Here is a 22,325-nt window from a genome sequence, read left to right on the forward strand (position 1 = left end):
GAAGGAGTTTCTTAGCTCCCATGTAAATTAAAACACAAGACTAATAATGGCTGGTGACTTTAAATTGCCGCATATTAACTGGGAAAGTCTATCAACGGGTAATGTAGAAATAAGGAGCGCCAATAAAATGATCCAGATCATGTTTTCACAAAACCTTAAACAAATAGTTAAAGACTTCGCAAGAGTTACACCAAAGTACCAGACATTGTTGGACGTGTTTTTCATATCCAGTAGAATACCTGACTATACTGTATCAGTTGAGAATGGATTGTCAGCTCATAAGATGGTTTGCTTGAATGTACCACTGCACACAAGAATCTGTAAGCAAGCATATGTCGTGATGCATGTTAAGGATTATGGCCGTGCGAATGGCACGTCAATCCTAGACGTTTTGGAAGAAAAGTTTAATGAATTTGAAATAGCATCCAACCGCGAATGTGTAGAAGAACTATTCGACCGACTTAAAGGTATAATCAAATACTGCATAGATCATTTTGTCCCCACACGTATAAAGAAATCAAAGAAAAGAAATCCATGGATAACTAGGAACATCATACATCTTAAGCGTAAGATAAAAAGATTAAGGAAGAAAAAAAAACAGGGCGACAGAACTATCTATAACCAAACAAGTGCTGAAATCTGCATTGATAGAGTCTAAGAAGACAGTCTTCAATAAAACGCTTACAAACTTCCTCAAATGCTCGCCACAAAAGTTTTGGCGATATTTCACAGATAGAAAGGATGAAATAGAAGAGTTAGCGGATGGCGACGTAGTCGTGACAGAAAAAAAGATATTGCAAACGTACCTAATCAGTTCTTCTAATCAGTTTTCACCAAGGATAGATGTGATAGTGACAATGATCCTTTAGTCTGCGCAATACAATACCCCATGGAAGACCTACGCATTACAAGGGAGGGCGTGTTCCAACATTTGCTTACGTTGAACGCGAAAAAATCGTGTGGCCGAGATGAAATACCGACGGCATTTCTTCAACGGTACGCTGAATGGATGTCGTATTATTTGCAGCTTTTATTCGAAAAATCTTTGCGGGATCATTCAGTACCTCAGGACTGGCGCGATGCCACAGTCATTCCGATATTTAAAGGTGGCAATAGGCTATGTGCAAACAACTACAGACCAGTCTCGCTGACTTCTGTGTGCTGTAAAGTCCTAAAACATGCAATAGCTAGACATATTGTCTATTTTTTAGAAAAATACGATTTATTATGCCCAGTTCTGCACGGTTTCCAATCTGGTCTTTCGACAGCGACAGAGTTAATCGAAACTGTACATGACCGTTGTAAAGCTATAGATGAATGCCAACAGATAGTTTCTGTATCTATATACTTTTTGAAGGCATTTGATTAAGTTGCACATCATAAACTGCTTTCCAAATTGAGAAGCCTAGGAATTAGTGAAAATGTAGTATTGTGGATTCCGGCATATTTAACAAACCGTTATCAAAGGGTCAGATTCGGAAAAAGTGAATCGGGGAAGTGCGAAGTTGTGTCTGGAGTGCTGCAGGGGTGTTTTTATTGTATAATAATGATTTTCCTTCTCATGTTGATCCGCCTGTAAAAATTAAACTATTTGCCGATGATTGTTTAATTTACTCGCGTGTAACCTTCGCAGAAGATCAGATTAAACTAAACAGATGCCTGCAATAATTAAACTCGTGGTGCCAAAGTTGGGGCATGGTAACTAATTTAAAAAAAAATATCTACATACACTCACGTAAGTAAAAAACAGAACTTGATCAGATTTGAATATAGTATATGAGAAAGTTCCGTGGTCGAGGTACCAAGTTTCCGATATTTAGGCGTGACAGTGACGCATAATCTAGACTGGCGTATTCACATTGAGAATATCTGTTCGAAGGCTTACCAAAAGTTCTGCTTTCTTAGGAGAAAGCTTCCAGATGCGACTAAAGAAATTAAATTGGTCGTCTACAAAACGTTTATACGACCAGTTTTGGAATATGCGAATGCTGTGTGGAGCCCTCACCAAAAATGCTTAAAGAAGAAGGTGCAAAGGATTCAGTGGATTTCAGCATGCCCAGAAAGCCGTTCGAGCGCTTTTTCGCTACCTGAGGGCAACAGACTTGTGTGCCCGACTATAGACGTCCTACACTTAAGTTCTCTCTCTTCCTCTTTCACTCCCCATTCCCCTCCCCACGTGTAGGGTAGCAAACTGGACTCAGTCTAGTTAACCTCCCTGCCTTTCCGTCTTCCCTTCTCTCTCTCTCTCTCTCAGCATGCTTTATATGCTCCAAGTATCGCCGTACTGACTCGGTTACAGAGATGATACAGCAGTGTGAATTAGAAACGCTGGAAATGAGAAGAATAAAACATCGACTCAAACTTTTTTTCCACATAATGCAAGGGGCATTAAATATAAATAAAGAACATTATGTGAAAGCGCCTCTAAAACGTGATTCACGAAAAAACAACAGCAGGGTACTGCAGCCTATTAACAGACGTACGGATATATATCGGTATTCCTTGTTTCCTGATGTAATTGAACTATGGGGAACAAACTGCCAAGTGATGTGGAGAGTGCGAACGTGCAACAATTTGGGCTGGGTGTCGATATGTTTTTGAGAAATGGTGTAGAAATTTTGAATTCTGATTCATGATTGCTCATTGAAGTGCTTATAGAGTGCATATGTTCTTCTTGCCTCCCTGTAACGACCCTCATTGGAGGGATAACAGTATGACCAAATAAATAATAAATACAATATGCAACTTCTGCAACCTAACAATATAAAGATTAATAATAATTTGTGTACGCAATCAAAACAGCTTTCGTATAAGTAGCGAGGGTCTAATGTAGGCAAGCCTAGTTTAAGGTATTGTGTGGGATCGTCTTCTAAGCTTTAGTCTTATCATTTGACATACAAGCTGATAATTGCCTTTTTTCAAGTGACATCTGGCATTGGGCTGCTTCGTAGATAACGTTTAGAGAGAATTTCAGTTTGGTCATTCTGCGATAGCTAAATTAAGTTACAGCAAGTTTACACCAGCTGCCGTTATTTACCCAAGCTCTTCAGGGCAAAACTGCGCTAATAAATTAGACGTTTCACTAGCCTTTTGTAACCACGGAAGTGATGATGCCTTTGCCATTTCATGCTATCTATAATTACAAAACGCTACAAAGTCACCTATTTGTACCTCATTCCTACATTCTATCTCGGTATCGTGGTATACGAAAAGTTGCTGTGCCATCCTTTACTAACAGCCGGATATGTGTTGCACCCGGCCCTCACGTTCATCGACTGTGAACACGCGTCTGGATTCATCGTTGCCTTGCCAGATACATCAAACTTCAAGCCATCGTAGTATACGACATGTTCACCTTATAACAAAGTTATTTTCTCAATGTTTATTAAAACGCCTATTTCATGTATAGCATACTAGCAAATATGTAGAAATAATATTCCTTGCCCAAATACACTTAACTATGGCCATAATTATCCTGCGAAACAGGCTTTTTATTCAATAGAAACTAGCCGGCCAAAATGAGCCAGCGATCTCTGCCCGCACAACGTTCTTGAACATTTTTTGAAAATTAAAACTGTGTGTCTTCTTCACAGGGACATGTATCTTTAAAGGAACGCGTATTGGTGATGGGAAGACGTTATGGCCAAGTACTACATGCAGCGCATATTTCTGCGATGGACATCGCAATAGGATGCTTTTTTTCGGGTACGATATCTTTTATCAATGCAACTTAAAATGAATTAGAGGTAGAGCAGTTCTTGCACGTGATACTTTAAATACCGCGGAAAAAATCACGGTGAAAAGGTTCGGTTTTACATAAGGTGCCACTCAAACAGTACACCTACTCGCGGTTGCTCATAATTTAAGCCGATATTGAAAATGTGGAACTATCCCACTGATGCTTAAAGAAAGATTGCGCAAAATTGTTTACTATTCCGTCAATAATATAAAACTAAGAATAAAATGTTTATGATAGACCATTCCGAGTCTGTAAACATCCTAAATCGGTTATTCGAAATGCACTACAACTGTAACAATAAATAAACACAACTTTTCTTTTTCAGTTGTCCACCACCAGACGATCACGAGGCAGATTATTCCCCGAATACGCATGAATGGCCCGAATGCTGCTATGCCAGTAAATAGGGGAGTCTTCAGCCCGCTAATATTTCATTTGCAAGATTTCTGGCAACGAGATCACTACTAATTATTTCCTAATAAAAGCCCAAGCTGAATGCGAAAATAACCAAGCTAGCGCAAAAAGAGATATAATCATTCTTATTCATCGATATTTCTTCTTTACCGTCCAAAATCGAGATAGAAGTGAACATCCAAAAGGATTGAATCAAGCTTGAAAATTCGGTTATAAGGCTTATATCGGAAGACGATTACAATAGCGGGTTCTAGCAGCCTACAATTACAGTGTTTCTTGTTTTACTTTGTTTTCCTGCTTGGCCGAAAATTTTGGCAGGAATTTACCAAAGTAGGTTTCTGTCTTTACTTCACTCGGTTAGAAGAGAGCGCAATTAACGAAGGCGCGAATGCTTGCATCGTAGGGAGTGTGCACTGAAGGGGCTAATTTATTTCATAGTCAACTCAGTAACAATGAAGAAAAGTTACGATAACCGTTCAGACTGTCAGAAGAAGTGAAGAAGAAATGAGGAACTGATCGTATTCGCGAACCCTGTTGCCCCGAATACAACTATATACGTAGTATACAATCGTACGGTCCTTATGGCGATGTTATCTGAATGGTGCATCTTAAAACGACAATATCATTTGTAGTCCGGCTAACAAATGTTAAAATATGATTACCTTTGGCGACAATGAAATTGGCAGGACGTCGCGCTCTTTAAAGGTAGCCTAAAGTGCTGCGAGCAAAATGCCAGGGAAAGTCGACCGGTCCCGGAGATAGTGAAATCTGACACGGCGCCTCAAAGCACGAGCTGTCACGAGGAGTCCTTTAAGAAAGCTGGCTGCATTTGGAACGAGAATACTATGCGCGCCTCAGCGAACATTAAAGAAGGACTTTAAACAAAATTTCATGGCATAAGACATATGAACATTAACGGCGACGATGGAGTACCACACGACTTGATAACGCTGACTGGCCCGCACTGTGTATGGAGCGCCCGCATGGCGGGGTTTCAGTGTGACTCGGGGGCGCGACACGCCTGGCTGTTGTTCTGCAAGTGCATGGCACTTTCTGTAGAAATGCAAAGACTGCAAGGGTGTGTTCATCATTGACTGTCGAGGTTACAACCTTTGACAACGCTCAGAGAATCTGAAACTACATGGCCAGTCCAGTTGGACTGACAGTTCAAACTGTACAATAATTATATGTTTGTTGTGCAATTTTTGTTTTGTCGTTTTTGGTTAACACGTGTTCACCGTGGCTGACAAGAAAAAAATAAGCGATCGTGGGTTAGTTAGAGCACCGCGCTGCTGTGCTTCACGGCAGCAGTTGTATTCCACCATAGGTCACACTATATTATTTTATTAAAGCTAGACAGGAACCTCTCAACTTATTCCAAAGTGCCTAAAATGATACAAAGTATGCTTCATATTAATAAAGAAATAAAAGTGATCGTGGCCTAATTGTGTGAGCACGCGTCTTGTGTTCTCGGCGTTAAATTCTCGATTTCCACATCGGTCACACTTTATTAATTTGAAAGCATTGTATGGCTCATAAAGCGGAAAGTCCGGCGGCTTGGCGGGAAATGGTACAAAAAGTGACGTAGTCACAAAGACGCGCTCGTGCCACTGCTCGCGCCCTCGTCATCGTCTTCTTCAGCTGGCTCCGATGCCGCTCATCATGCCAACGTACCCATACTGCCCCTCCCTCTACAAAGTGCTGACGGCACTGGCGCAGTATACCAGTAAGTGTGGTGATTTCAGTGAGTTCTGTCGTGCGCTCCGATGGCCGAGCCTTCGACTTCCACTTCTAAGTCAGTAGATGCGCCCGGATCCAATGGACTTCCACGCAAGCACGCGAATGACGCCGAGGCACGTAAAATGATACAAGGCTACGTGAAAACAATACTATAACGTTTCCTAAAACGACTCATCGCTGGGAAGACGTCGCAATACTTTCGCATTCATCCACGTGGGGATACCAAAATGCCCTTGTCCTTTACTTTATTTCTTAAAGCGAGGCGAGCTAGTGTACGTACCTACCGCAAAATGCCAAGAATGAGGTAAAAAAAACTTTGACCCAAGTTATTACAACTTATTTTCATAGGATGGCATTAGCATTATAGAAGCGGCAGTATTTTGTATTTTCCAAGGTACATTATCTAGCATCCCCTGTCCTTCAGGTGCCGAGGGCGTAACAACACTGAATATACTTTTTTTTTGCGCGCGGCAATTTACACTGCAAGGGGGTGCAGCGGCGCAGCGTTCGGAGCGGCTTGATGACAAAGTGAAGAGTGGCGCCTGGTCGCTTGAGCGTCGCCGCAGTCTAAGGAGCCGAGCAGTCTCTGTGATTGTAGAACATTAGAACCGTTACCTTCACCGTTCTTTGTACGTATTTTTGTCAGGACAAGCCGTGAAGTTTCTGACGCGTGTTTGTCTATGAATTGCGGAGCGCCACCTGCCCCCTTCTACGTCTTTGTTGCTGACGTCAGTAGCCAATTGCACTTCGGTACAGCTGAAAATTCATATAAAATACAGGACTCCAAAAAATAGTGCTAACTTGTGCGTAGAACGTTTGCTAAAACCCTTCTAAACATAAGAATTTTCATGAGATCGGCATATCAAACGTGTCTACTTTGGATGCTTTCTTGGATGCAGTTTAGAACAATTGGTGTCATAGTGCTGTCATAGACACGTGCAAGAACGAGACAAACAGGACAAGCGCTGATTTTCAATAGATAAAAGTTAGCGCTCCTCCTGTTTCGCTTTCCTCCTTGTCTTCTAGCGCTATGTTCCCATTGCTGTATCTGACCAATTATCCTAAACAACCATACTTGTGAGCAGTTTACAGAACTATGATATCTATTCTCGGTGAAGAGCTACCAATTTGAAAGTTCCGTGCTTCTAGTTTCTTCAAGATTACCAATTTTCGAATACTCATTTTAATACATACAGATATAGTAATTAACTTCCACTCCAACTTTCACTAGAATTTAACATATTTTTTTCAAGTGCACCACATTTCATTCAAATTGGCCCAGTGGTTGCCTCAGAAAAGCGTTTCTGCGTTTTACATGACTCCCTGCTTCGGAGGCCCTGTCCTACTGAAATATCCGAGGGCACCTAAGCATTTCTTATGTGGGTTGAATACTCAAGTAATAATGTCCAAATGAGCAACTATGAGCAGTTCTTTGACGTTTGTATTGCCAGCAATGCACCATAGCGATAGGCTCTGCATGAGCGAGCAAGCAGCACCAGCCTGGGATGCAAATGTTGCATGCTACCGACGCCGCTCAGGGAACGCTCCACGGCGACGCCCTCTCCGCTCAAGCAAGGCCTGGTGTTTTCTGCAATCACATCTGGTCTTCCTTTTCTCTGCTCTGCCGGGGAAAATTTTGATCCAAGAAGCATGACGAGACACAACTGAGTGCATAGGCCTAGAACCTAGGAGGCGTTAGTTCTGCTCCGTCGATGAATCCTCGTGCCGAGAGAGAGAGAGCAAGAGTGAAGTGGGGTCGAAGTGATGACCTTCTCCTCTGACGCAACACCTGGTGCGCTATCGGCAGGATGTGTTCCCTTTCGCGCGCTCTGCTCCGTCGTGGCGCCGCTCGTTAAAGGGACACTAAAGGTTACCAGAAACTCAAGTTAAAGTGGTAGAGCAATGTTCTAGAACGTCTAAGGCGTCAATATAATCGCGAACAGAGCTTTAGTAACCGAGAAATTGAGGTAAATGCATGACACGATTTGAGACCCCCCAGCGACATTCCGGTACTAGCCCGATGACGAAAGGTCTCCTCATATTTGTGTTACTAATACTCAACTACTCGTATTAAAAATATCATTTCATTCGATTATAAGCCGGAAAAAATGCTACTTGTCTACGTCTATTCGATTCTAGGAAAAAATAACATTTTGACGTTACCCTTCAGTAATATGGGTGTTCGAAAGGTTTCGTTTTCGCTCGACTCTGCGCCGCGCACGCTTTGGAGTTTCAGTAGTTTCGTTATCGCGTCGTGCTGTGAGGGTTCTGCTCGCGAAACTTTCATTTGGAACAAGCAGCGAGAATACCACGTCCATGTGATGTCGTGGGAAGCCCTCGTTGCTTTCCCGCTCCGGAGAGCCGGTGTCGAGGCCGCCGTCGTAGTACGCAACGACGCCGGCAGTGCGAGCCCTCAGAAGCAGGTCGCGCTCGTCGGTGCTCAAATCGCTGAAGTTGAGCCCACCATCGCGAGCCAATCTGTCGGTGTCAGGGTCCATTGCGACGAGCGTCGAAGTTAGCGTCATAGAATGAAGTATCAGCTTATGGGCGTCTTGCGCTGGAGTGTGAGGTATAGTAGCGGCGCCTGGTGGCGGTGCGGGAAACGACATCTGGGTCGTGCCAGCTTGGGTCGTATTGAGCCCTGGCTGTGGCGAAGCACGTTTCTAGGCCGAGTTTTGCGTCGATTCGCACATTTTTATGCCCTGTTGCGAGTGCGAAAAGGCTCGTCGCTTCTCATAGACCACGCCGACCACGCTGCGAGCTCGCTGCAGCCTATAGTTTAACGAAAACGGACTCTCCGTGTGCCGTGGGACGTAACGTGGGACGTAATTCGTTTCTCCTTCCGCTAGCCACCATACTCCCGCTTTCGCTCTGCTGTCGGCTCTGTCTTGGCTCTGTTTCTGGCCGCGCGTTCGCGTTTTGCGCAGAAAAGCCGTAGCGCCGTCTGCGGACGCCGTTCTACTCACCGATGGCGCAACGTCACTATGAGACCATGATGTCAGTTCTCCTCGATCGGAGGGCGGGCGATTTGAACTGCGCTAGAGGTACGCGGACGCTTCAGAACGCATTTTCTCTTCAAATAAGTCTCTCCTTGGCACGAAACAAGCGTTTCGAGGCTTCTGGGATGGTATTTCAACAGTCCACGTTGACTTAATAGTAACCTTTAGTGTCCCTTTAAGTGGTGTCGCAGCACATGGTAACACCATTGAGACGCGCTCGCGATGTAGCGTCGCATCAAATTGCAAAGTGAGTTTGGGTGCCGCTTAGCTGGTACAAACGCCAGACGCCGGCTTTTTCAATCAATGGGCAATTTCACACTTTCGCACCGAAACGAAAAGGTGAGAGAAATGATAAAATATCAACACTGCCTTCTTATGGTGCGTTTCGCTCCTATCTTTTTTTTAATTTTCGGCAACGACAACGTTCTATCAAACAATCGTTCGTGTTGAAGCAACCAAGCGAAGTTTTTTTATTTTAAATAAAGTATTGCACTTACATTGTGTATGTTTTCATTACGGTCACATTAAACGAAGGGGAGTGACGGATACTGTGAATGCCGGCCCTCAAAAGGCAACCAACGTTGTTACATCTTGTGAAGTGTGTCAGGCTTCGTAGCGTCGTCTTTTGTTACCGCTTTTACATGATATATTCAGTAATATATAGCTTCCAGCGGTGCAACACAGAAAAAAGATTGGCAAAGTGAAGAAGTAGCTAGTGGCCGCGAAAATTTACCTGTAAAATCTAGTAACACTAAGCTTACTTGAAAACGATGGAAATCTGTGTTGGTCTTCAGATGACCCGATCTCACACTAGATAAAAAGTAAATGTCTCAAAATATACCTACTTTTTCTTCCTGCGGCGTTGAGTGGTAATTAGACCGCGAAAAACAGATATTTTAAGTCCTTTTGGTTAAATAATCTTGGTTCTGCGTGGCCGCACTCAAAGAACTATTGTACGCGGATTCGTTCTAACGGAGCGATGTAATCCAACGTGCATTTTGTCGTCCTCTGGACACTGCATGCAGATATGTGTCTCTTAGAACTGCAAGCCTGTGTGCGAAGATTGCGTTTGCAGACATGTATTCCTAAGCACTGGCTTGTTTTACAAGCAGTTCTTGAAGCAGTTGGTGAAAATGTACTTTTTTAGCGCATTGCCTCTGAATAAGTCGAATCGCATTCGGGTCATTCCATGCCAAATCAACAAACGTTTTTTCCATCGTCACAGATATATCCTGAAACATTTGCACGGTTTATTTCAAGTTCAAGACTCGTTCTCCAAATTATATTCCTTCCGACGAATGTTCTACCATTCTTGTGAAAACGAACAGAATGGATAACTGGGCTAGTTCGTTTACTAGCATCTTGAAACTATAATACCGCACAAAAACGAGAAACGAAGAGAGTGGGCAAGACGAAGCATTTCGTCTTGTCAAGTTTCAAGTTATGAAAACTTGTCTAGCAGAGCTAGGAGGAACCAGACAGAATTTTTTTTCAAAGGCACATTGTATGATCAAGACATTGAAATGGTGTATATGGCAAGACAATCAAGTGGTGTGAGAGCAGAAACAGGATATTTTTCGAACATCTAACATTTCAAGTGCTTCTGGCATCGCAAAAGCAACTAAAATTGCACATTTTGAATTTCTTTCTTTGAACGCAGGAACATCGGCAGGTTCACTTGTTTATCTTTATTGGTCGACCGCGTCTCCCCGCCTAAGAAATGTCATCGCTTAGCGCCGGACGCGTGTGCATGCATCGGAAGTTTCTCCAATGGTATCGAGGGTTCCCTCCACTCTCTGTTGTCACTGAACCTTGCATGATCTGATTTCTTGCATGCGCGACGCGAATTGTTTAGAACTTTCAGAAAGACACGCGGGCACCAGCGAATTTTCCGGAAACATCGATAACTAGTATATAAAAGCCGACACGCTTGCCCCGAAATGAGATTTCTACGATCGCCAACCATGTCCGCCAGTATCTCTGTGTTTTGAGTGTAACTTGTTTTCTGGGGCACTAGTTCGCTCAATAAAAGTCAGTTTATTCATTAACAAATTTGCCTCTGTATTATTCACCGTCACTACTACGTGAATGTGTCAAGAAGGCAAAAATTAAATACAAAATAAGGGCCCGCTTGACTTAGTTTATCCCCAAAATATTTGAAGCTTGGAAGAGTTAGTTGGTAACCTCTAAAACAACTGTAAAGTTCAAACCTTTCGAAAGAAGCTTGCTGTTTAACTTTTAAAAGCTTGCTTTGGTTGTTATTGTGATAATATACGCGATACATCATCACATATCCCACGTGCATTCAATGTAAGATGTTACGAAGAGGCATTATTTTACTTAACGCGAAAAAAAATTTCTGAAAAGTTCGAATGTGAACCGCCCGGAAAGCATAGATATCGAACCCTTGACTTCCAGTAAGAACTTCTTAATAAAATGAGCCCGAGAAACTATTCTACAAATTGCGGCTGCCTTTGATTAATCAATGCCACGACAAGCGACGTTGAGCGTCACAGCCAAGACTCACACTTCTTTTCTTTCAATGAATGCAAAAAGTGGATGTCAACCGCGTTTGAGCACACGTTTGAGCACAGAGTTGAACCAAAAACATCGTCTTCAGCAGCAAAATAATATTCCAAATGACCCGCCACATTTTATAAACCTCACCTGTTAATTTAGATCAGAAGACCTTGTGTTCCCCCCGTAGCATCTGACATTGCTTATTTTTTGCTCGCCGCAGGCATGCAGGCAGTAAAAAAACTTGACGCTTGGGCGTCACGGCATTTGGGAAGACAAGCCACAGGTCAACAAACCCCGTAGCCAGTGCACCCTTATTGTTAGGGAAGGATAAGAGAAGAGAAAGGAAGAAGATCGGAGAGGCTGGCTGCTGCGTGTTGTTGGTGGTTAGACATCTTAGCTGTTCTGAGTCATCATGTACATATATTGTCAATATAGTTTTTTAAATACTCCCAACGTTCCCGTAACATTTTGGTGGAGGTGCGGGGTATCACGGCAGGAAACGGAGCTCCACAGTGGACGTCACGGCAGCGTCCGCACCATGAATGACGGTGAGCACGCGGTATCAACGTCGTTGCCGCCTCCAACGTCACCGTCGCAATCTACGTCCCTGTCACCTTCGGTTGTCGTTATGCAACCCAAGGATCCTGGAACTTACTCCGGAACTAATGGCGCCGACGTTGAAGAGTGGGTGGCCACGTACGAACGCGTGATCGGAATCAGGAGATGGGACCCTGCACCTATGTTAGCTAACCTGTCGTTCTATCTATGAGGCATCACAAAGGTGTGGTACGAAAACCACGAAGAGGAGCTAACCAGCCGGGACCCAATGCAAAGAGAAATCTACATAGTTGTTTGGCAAAACAGCCGACCGTATCATCATCATCATCAGCCTGGTTACGCCCACTGCAGGGCTAAGGCCTCTCCCATACTTCTCCAACTACCCCGGTCATGGGATTAATGTGACCATGTTGTCCCTGCAAAATTCTTAATATCATCCGCCCACCTAACTTTCTGCCGCCCCCTGCTACGCGTCCCTTCTCTTGGAATCCAGTCTGTAACCCTTAATGACCATCGGTTATCTTCCCTTCTCAATACATGTCCTGCCGTGTCGTGCCGCGTCGTGCCGGTGCCCATTTCATTTTCTTGAATTCAACTAAGCTGTCATCAACTCGCGTTTGTTCCCTCACCCAATCTGCTCTTTTCTTATCCCCTAACGTTACACCCATCATTCTTCTTTCCGTAGCTCGTTGCGTCATCCTCAATTTAAGTAGAGCACTTTTCCTAAGCCTCCAGGATTCTGCCCTGTACGTGAGTACTGGTAAGACACAGCTGCTATACACTTTGCTATTGAGGGATAATGGCAACCTGCTGTTCATGATGTGAGAATGCCTGTTAAACGCACCCCGACCCATTCTTATTCTTCTGATTATTTCAATCTCATCATCCGGATCCGCGGTCACTACCTGTCCTAAGCAGATGTATTCCCTTACCAGTTCCAGTGCCTCGCTACCTATCGTAAACTGCTCTTGCCATCCGAGACTTCCGAGGCCAGCCGTAAAATTGCCGCAAAGCAGGAACTGTTCTCCCGTGCCCAATCCCCCAAGGAGACCTATGTCTCGTACATCCAGGACGTGCTGGTCCTTTGTCGTAAAGCCCATCACGACATGACACAGGCTGCGAAGGTCATCCACGTGCTTAAAGGCATTGCTGACGACGCGTTTAATCTGCTCATGAGCAAGAGCTGTTCTACAGTTGACGCAATCATTAAAAAGTGCCTAAAATTTGAGCAGGCCAAAAGCCGACGCGTCTTGCAACTATTCGCCAGACTTCCCAATACTGCCGCAACGTTGACGTGTGAAACTCAACATGCCCAGCACCCTGCATCGTCATCAGAGGACGCGGTGCGAATTGTTAGACGTGAAGTGGGTGCGATGGCGCCCGCAGCTTTCTGTTCGCGTAGCCTTGATTCTAGCAGATTTTCGGTTCCCCTCGTACAAGCCATCGTTCGCTAAAACATTGGTTTACCAATGTTTTGACCAAAACATTGGACAAAACATTGGTTTACAGTCTGTGTGTGCTATCGCCAATCTCAGAGCTAACAACCACGCTTCTACAATTTTCGCTTCACCGCGACGCTTCTCTCCACGTTGTCGCAACCCGACTGAGTGGAGAACTGCGGACGACCAACCAAAATGTTTCACCTGTCACCTCATTGGTCATGTCGCCCGATACTGTCGCAACTCGTGGCCCGCTACACCTCGCACGCCGACCAACCTTAGCCGTTTTGATGGAAATACCCGCAATGTTTCACGGACCGCCGTCTAAAAGCGCCACCAACTCTGCTCGGAACACGTGGTACAGCCGTTCGCCATCGCTGCGAGGACACCAGTCTCGTTCACCGAAAACACGTCGCCCATCTTCCCGTTTGCCGCAGCCAGGCCGCCTTTCGTCCCCTCTGGCCTTAGGCCGCACCCTTTCGGAAAACTAGGAGATGCAGTCCTTGTAGGTGGTGCTGCATTGCCGACTACTGCAGCAAATCCTCTGTCTGTGCCCATAAGGAGAAGTGTAATTGACGTCAGAATAGACGGCGTACCTGCCCAAGCACTAATCGACACTGGAGCCCACGTGTCTGTAATGAGTGCTAGCCTACGTAGACGTTTAAAGAAGGACCTCACCCCAGCAGCTGCCCGAGTCCTTCGTGTTGCCGACGGCGGCGCGCTGCTTGTTCTTGGAAGGTATACTGCGCGTTTAATTATAGCCGGTCGCTCTACTTCTGTTCTCTTTGCTGCGATCGACAACTGCCCTCACGACGTTCCTTCGATTGGACTTTTTATCCAATCATTCTGCTGTCATCGACCGCGCGACCGGCGTTCTTCAGTTAGAACTGCCTCAACTCGCCGATTCTCCGAGTACGGCTCCACCACGTTTGTGCTCGCTTGAAGATGTGCTTGTGTCACCCGAGGCATTTACTTACGTCAGTTTGACCACCCCGCCACAGATACCTGACGGTGAATATGTCTTTCGCCCCATCATCGACGTGATCTTGAACCGGAACGTTGCTCTTCCGCATACGATGGTGACGATTACTTATCACAACGATATTCTTCCGCTTCTAAATTTTAGCCTGTGCACTCAAGTGCTTCCAGCCGGCATGTTCTTGGCCAGTTTTTCAAATACTTCCGAATTTGACATTGAAAGTCTAAATGCCGAGAGCGGCTTCTTAGTACCAATTGCAGCTCACAGCCCTCGTTCCCTAACAGATGACTTGGCGAAGATGACTGCACCTGACCTCACCTCGGAACAGGCCAAAGGCATGCGTCTCCTCCTCGAATTGTACTTTGACATCTTTGATTTTGGCGACAAGCCTTTAGGACAAACATCTGTTGTTCACCACCGTGTCAACACTGGAGACAGGAATCCTATTCGTCGGCGTCCCTATCGTGTATCGCATACCGAATGTCGAATCATCCAATTAGAAGTGGGCAAAATGCTCCGCAAAGGGGTCATCGAGCCATCAGCCAGCCCTTGGGCTTCGCCTGTCGTCCTTGTGAAAAAGAAAGATTGCCGTTTTTGCGCCGATTATCGCCACTTAAAGAAGATCACGGGAAAAGACGTCTACATACTACCGCGCATCCATGACGCCTTGGACTGTTTGCATGGAGCTAAATACTTCTCGTCCATCGATCTTCGATCCGGCTACTGGCAGATTTCAGATGATGAAATGGACCGCGAGAAGACGGCTTTCATCACGCCGGATGGCTTATATCAATGCAAAGTCATGCCCTTTGGCATATGCAATACTCCTGCGACATTTGAATGTATGATGGACTCTCTTCTGCGGGCCTACAAATGGACCGCCTGTGTTTGTTACCTTGACGGCGTTATTTTTTCTGCCACATTCGGCGGCTACGTTACCCGACTCGCTGCAATTTTTGCGGTCTTCCCAAAAGCCGGTCTTCAACTGAACTGCACAAAGTGTCAATTCGGGCGCCGTCAGATCACTGTGTTGGGACACCTCGTTGACGTATCCCGTGTCCAACCAGATCGGGAAAAAGTACGCGCCGTACGCAGTTTCCCTGTGCCACGTTCTGCCTCTAACGTGCGCTGCTTCGTCCGCCTGCGTTTCTTTATTGAAATGGATATTAGGAGAGGTTGGCGCCTTTATGGTGGCACCGGCTACTCCTAGTCACTTGGCAAAGGAAGCAAATTTGTGTAAAAGCGGAGAATAGCTACACAAAATGTGACAGTCAGTACAACACTGTATGAATTAAAAATATAGAGTCCAACAGTACTGAATCGCAAAGTTTTATGCATGAGTTCAGTACTCGTACGCATACATAAAGTCATATATTTTGAACAGCCAAATCACACAACACATGAAATACACTGCAAGTACAGAAGATAACTATACATGTTCCGTAAAAGTTGCGATCAACACATAAACAAGTTATGAACCACGAACAACATTTATGTTACTCGTATAGCGTATTCGGATCATCTGAAACTTAATATTTTCCCAAAATTTTAGTGTACTCTATAAACCTTTCCAGAGCAAGAAGTGCTCTTTTCTGAAGGCCCGCAGTTGGCCATGGACCAAGTATCTTTTTTAGAGTGAATGGTCTTCTCTCTAGTATTAACAAGTTTGCTTGAAGTATCCTTCTTTGTGGATCGTATTTCGTGCGCACTCGAGGAGAAGATGATGCGCATCTTCGTCTGAGTGGCCACAAGAACACTGCGGACTTAAGACACGTTTTATCCTGTACAAGAAGTGTTTTGTAAATACATTACCAAGACGCAGGCGGTGTACCAATGTTTCAAATTATCTGTTGTCTCTCAGATTTTCCGGCCTTGATAAGTTTATACATGAGTCTATAAAGTATAACTCCGAGTTTTTACTTCACTGATCAAACCAGGTAGTTTTGCTGAGGCGACAGGAAATCACTGTAAAGATCAGACGGACTTCACTACGCAATAGGGGAAGATTGTTTGTCTTTGCGTTATTGTGCGCCCAATTTGCCGCTGCGTCCTCTGCAATATTACCAGGAATATTCAAGTGCCCATGTATCGACTGAAATGTAATTACGTGGTTCATTGCACTTGCTTTTGTAAGTTCTTTGACCGTCTCATACAATAGCAACGTGTTAAAAGAATTTTTCTTATTGCTCTGCATTAATGTGAGAGCGGCTTGCCAATCGCCAAACCTAACCCATTTGTGCGAAAGTTTTTCTGATGTTATGAAACGCAAGGCACACCGGATTACAAACAGTTCTGCCACGGTGGAAGATATCTCTCGGGATAATTTAAATGTTTGTTCTAGCGCTAAATGTATAATGACGAATGCGGAAGTCGAGGAATTTTTATTACACGAACCATCTGTATAAACGTTGATGTACTGGGGATATAATTTACTTTCGACGTTTCGTCGAAAAATTCGCCGACGTTGCTCGGCCTTTGACAGATCTTATAAAAAAGAACACACCATTCTCGTGGGGCCCGCCGCAGGCTCAAGCGTTCGGCGCTCTCATCGGGTTTCTGACCACCCCTCCCATACTTGCCCACTTTGATCCGTGTGCACCGACTGAAGTCCACACCGACGCAAGCGGCTATGGCATCAGCGCCGTTTTCGTCCAACACCATAATGGTACCGAGTGCGTGATAGCTTACGCCAGCCGCCTGCTGTCACCTGCCAAGAGAAATCGCTCTATCACCGAGCGGGAGTTCTTGGCTTCAATTTGGGCTTTCGCCAACTTCCGCGCACATTTGTACGGCCGCACGTTTTCGGTCGTCACAGACCACCCCGCACTCGGCTGGTTGTCTTCCCTCCGGGACCCGACTGGACGCCTTGGCCGCTGGGCTTTACGGCTCCAGAAATTTTCATTTAGTGTACAGTACAAGACTGGACGCCTCCACAAGGACACCGACTGCCTCTCGCGTCCCCCAGTGGATCCTCCCGATCCTGTTGCGCATGATCCGGTGACCTGCGTGATGGCTTTGACTCACATCACATGACCGACATGCGCTATGAACAACAACGCGACGTATCCTTACTGTCCATCATCGCCGGAGTGCAATCTGGTAGCACTGACGGTACGTGCCGCATGTTCATGCTGCATGAAGGCATCCTCTACTACCGCAATATCGTCCCTCACGGCCCTGAATTGCTGCTTGTCCTTTCTCGTCATCTGCAACCCGTCGTTCTCGAACAACTTCACGATGCACAGACCACCAGAACAACTTCACGATGCACCAACGATCACCGCGACTCGGACGCCACGCTGGCCTACGCGACGTTCGCGTATAACTCGTCCCGACATGACACCGCAGGATATTCACACTTTTATCTCTTGTATGGTCGCGACCCCACGCTGCCGTTTGTCACGATCCTCCCTTCTGTAGCGCGTGTTGAAACTGAGTACGGTTGTGAAGTCATCGATCGCGCTCGCATGGCGCGTCAAGTCACCCAATCTTGTTTATTAGCCTCACAGCATGTACAGAAAGAACGTTACGACCGCTGCTATCCCGATGTTAGGTTCGCACCAGCTGCTTGGGTGCTCTTCTGGTCATATCATATCGTCGGGTTGGCCTCTCCGGGAAGCTTCTCTCTCGCTACGCAGGGCCTTATGAAGCCCTACACCAAATTAACGACGTCAATTACGAGATTTCGCCGCTACACTTTGATGCATCCTCAAGTCAGACGCATGCCGACGTCTTGCACGAAGCCATACTTCGCTCGCAATTCTTCGCCTGCCTTGCACCGAGACGGCGCTTCGCCACCCGGGGCTGGTGTTTCGGAAGGATGTGAGAAGAGCGACGAAGAAGAACGGAGACGCTGACTACTGCGTGTTGTTGGTGGTCAGCCATCTTAGCATTCTGGCTTATCTTGTATATATATATATATATATAGATATATATATATATATATATATATATATATATATATATATATATATATACTCGCATCATTCCTGTAACAATATATATAGCATTCTCTTGTACTCAAAAGAAAATTATGTAGCATATTTTTGTATACATGTACAACTGATCACGGATGGCGAATGATAAAACTGTGGGTATTTTATCCAAATAGGGAATGAGATATTTTTTATCTCCCTATGTCTGATTTTTTTACGCTTGGTGTCTTTCTCAATCTTTGTTGCAATGTGACCCTGTTAATATGCCGATACTATGCAAGGACAAATAAATCTTGAAAAATACTCGTGTTACAGTGAGATAAAGAGCGCCACAACAGCTTTGTATTTAGTCTCTTCTGGAAGATGGATGTTTGCAATTTTTCACTTGTGTTGTGGCATTGCGCGTAAAACTGACTGCCATTTATTTTTATAGCAACATTTTTTTATGCATATACCGGATGTTCCAATTAACTTGGACCGAGATATTAAAAATAAACAGGAGCCCTGAGAACTCGTACCGGCTGCATAGTCCCCGTAGTCGTGTGTACTTAGAGCCAGTATTTTTTCATCACGGAATATTAATTATTATTTCTTATTAATTAGCGAGGAGGAAGAGGATAAACTTTATTAGTTGAAAGGAGCCGATGGTAAAATCGTCTGAGGTGGGCGGCGTCCCTAGTCCAGGATGCCGTGGGCCTGAGCTGGTAGCTTGGCCCTGCTCACCAGGCGATGCTGGTCTTCAGGGCTCGAGCTTGACACCTGGGCCTCCCACTGCTCGACGGCTGGTACAGTGATGGGTGCTGTCGATGGGTTTTGTTGACAGTCTCATACCATGTGGTAGACGGTATTGGGCATAGAGCAGAAGGCGCATTTGTGAGTATAGCTCGTAGGATACATGGCGTGTAGCAGGGTGCCGTGCGGGAATGTGCTGGTCTGTAGTCTTCGGAAGATCAGCGCCTCTTCTCTTGACAGCTGGGGATGCGGGGGTGGATAGATCCTTCTATCCAGTCTGTAGTGGCTCAGGATATCGACGTATCTTTTCGGGACGCTATCTTGTTGGTCTACCGGTGCTCATGAACCGGTTCGGATAGCCCGGAGAATGTGATCTCGGGCAGCGGCATTAGCCGCTACATTACCTGCCAGGGGCTCGTGGCCCGGGGCCCATACAATGTACACTTCTGGAAAATTGTCTCGTTTTTCGAGGATGCTCAGGGCTTGTTTGGAAATGCGGCCCTTTTGGTAATTTCTACATGCTGCTTTTGAGTTGGTGATGATTGTGATTAGATCTTCCTCTCGCTGGCCCGTACTTGCCGCGAGGGCTATCGCCGTTTCTTCCTCGCAGTCGATGTCTGGAGGGCTTACCGAGGCCGCTGCTACCTCTTGTCCTTGGCCGTTCATCACGTTGATAGCGTGGGCCGTTCTGTTCTTGTACTTTGCCGCGTCGGTGTATCGGATTTCTTGTTTTGGTTCTTCGTAGGCCTTAAGTAGAGCTTTCACTCTCGTTCGCCTCCTTTCTCTGTGGTGTTCAGGGTGCATGTTTCTCGGGATGCTGGCCACCGTGATCTTCTCCCTCAGGCGTAGAGGAACCGGCTGTTTTGGGGACTCATATTCGGCTGGGTAGCCCAGTCTTATTAGCGTGTCACTACCCGTGCAGGTGAGCTTGAGTCGCTCGATCTGGCTCGTCTTGTGGGCCTCTACTAGTTCCTCCCAAGTATTGTGGGTGCCCAGGCTGAGTAGCTTCTCCGTCGACGTCGTTGGTGGAAGCCCTAGTGCCAGCTTGTAGATCTTTCGTATTAGGGTGTTCAATTTGTCTCTCTCGCTGTTCTTGAGACCCAGATACGGGGTGCCGTAAGTGACTCTGCTGATTATCAGGGCTTGTATTATTCTGATTGTGTCGTGCTCTTTCAGGCCGTGCTTTTCGTTTGTCACTCTTCGAACCAAGTGCGCGACTTGGGTAACAGTCGCTTGCAGTTTTTAATGGCGGCGAGACCGGCACCGTCCTTCTGGAGAGTGAAGGCCCAGAATACAGAGTGTGTCCACCTTGGGTATGTTGACTCCATTAGTGTCAACGTTGGGTCAGGTGTCTCTTGCGGATGCCGCCCTCTTGTCCTCTTTTTGAGGATCAGCAGCTCCGACTTTTCCGGCGCGCATGAAAGACCGCAGCGATGTAGATAATGCTCGGTCCTGTCGATGGCTTCCTGCAGGGCGTCTTGTTGTTCGCCCGCCGATCCCGTGCACGCCCACATGGTCAGGTCGTCTGCATACATTGCGTGACCGATACCCCTGATGTTCTCCAAGAGGTTCGGCAATCCCCTCATCGCTATATTGAACAGCAACGGGGAGATCACTGACCCCTGGGGGGGGGGGTTCCTTTCTGCGGTATTTGGAACTTCTCGGTCCTGAGATTCCCCAGGCCTATGGTCGCCGTTCTACCTGTCAGGAAGTCCCGGACGTAGTTGTATGTCCGCCGTCCGCAGTTGGTATGTTGTAGGCTTTTTAGCACTGCTTCGTGTGAGACGTTGTCGCAGGCTCCCTTCACGTCGAGTGCGAGGATGGCAGTCTTGTGGCATGTGCTGAGGCCGTCGATGACTTCTTCTTTAAGCTGAAGTAGAGTGTCCTGGGTGAAGAGGTTAGGCCGGAAACCGAACATAGTGTTCGGCAGGTGCCCACCTACTTCCAGGTAGGGCGAGAGACAATTGTGGACCATGTGCTCGAAGAGTTTTCCCGCGCATGACGTGAGAGAGATCGGACGCAGGTTCTGTAGGTTGATGGGCTTGCCGGGTTTCGGGATCATCGTTACGTCCGCGTGCTTCCAGGAAGCCGGTATACTGCCCGTCTCCCAGCTTTCATTGATATACTTTATTAAACTCTCCGTCGCCCCGTCGTCCAGGTTACGGAGGGTCTTGTTGTTAATTTTATCCCTGCTGGGCATCGTGTTTCTTGTGAGATTTCTTAAGGCTGCCACGATCTCCGACTTGGTGAAAGGTTGGTCTAAATCCGGATTGGGTTCCCCCTCGTACTCCGGGTGAATGACTGGCTGCGTCTTCCGTTGTTGCTCGTCTCCGATGTATTTCCCGGTTATGGCTTCGAGCGCTTCTTCTTCGGTTCCCTGGAAGTTGTGTATAAGTCTTTGTATGTGTTGCCCCGTGATAGTTTTTGATTCCGTCTTCGCCAGAAGGGTCTTTAGAATGGCCCAGGTCTTTCGGTTGCTGAGGGTTCCCTGTAACTGGTCGCACACTTGATTCTAGTTCTGACGTTAGAGTTTTTCAGCATACTGCTCCGCCTGCCGCGAGACTGCGGCAATGCGGATCTTGAGTTTGCGGTTTCTCTTCTGCTTCTTCCATCTCTTCAAAAGTCTTCGCCTGCCCTCCCAGAGGTGAAGTAGGTGTGGGTTGACTTCCGGATTGTCCGCAGTGAGTTGGATGATCTTTGTGTACTTGGTAACAAAGTCCATCACGTTTTTGGTCCACTCCTCGATGTCCTCTAGGCTTCTGGGCTGTTCATCTTTCCGGAAAGCAGGCCAGTCCGTAATTTTGGCCTGACCTAACCTCACGAGGGTTTTGTGGTGCATGATTTCGGTCTGGATGATATGATGGTCGCTGCCCAGAGTCTCGTCCAGTCTCGACCACCCGACTTGCCTTAAGCCAGTGGAGAAGGTCAGGTCTGGGCTGGTGTCTCTGGAGGCACTGTTGCCGATTCTAGTTGGTATTAGAGGATCGGTCCACAACGTCAGCTGGTGGTGTTGTGCCGCGTTGTGCACGTACATACCCTCCTTGTTGGTTGATCGGTAGCCCCAAGCTACGTGTGGAGCGTTAAACTCACCCACCACGAGAAGTTTTTGACCGTTGGTGACTTTCTTCACTTCTCTCAGGAACTTGTCCAAGTCCTTTAGTGTGTCGCGCGGATGACTGTATACATTGAGGATGTAGAGGCTCCGCAGTGTTTTCTTGGGAGGAACCAGCTCAATCAGAGTGTGTTCGATTCTGTGGTTGATATGGTGCT

The 22,325-nt window shown here is 46.2% G+C and overlaps 1 long non-coding RNA gene across 1 annotated transcript in view; it reads left to right on the forward strand.

Annotated features, from left to right (window-relative positions):
* Positions 1-4,259, forward strand: part of LOC142590550 (uncharacterized) — a 53,710-nt gene extending 49,451 nt beyond the window's left edge. The window contains exons 3-4 of the long non-coding RNA XR_012830174.1: positions 3,594-3,705; positions 4,065-4,259. This is a non-coding gene — a long non-coding RNA (uncharacterized LOC142590550). The remainder of the gene's footprint in view (positions 1-3,593; positions 3,706-4,064) is intronic.
* The last annotated feature ends 18,066 nt before the right edge of the window (positions 4,260-22,325 follow it).

This window comes from Dermacentor variabilis, chromosome 8 (genome assembly GCF_050947875.1).
Source record: "Dermacentor variabilis isolate Ectoservices chromosome 8, ASM5094787v1, whole genome shotgun sequence".
Taxonomy (NCBI): domain Eukaryota; kingdom Metazoa; phylum Arthropoda; class Arachnida; order Ixodida; family Ixodidae; genus Dermacentor; species Dermacentor variabilis.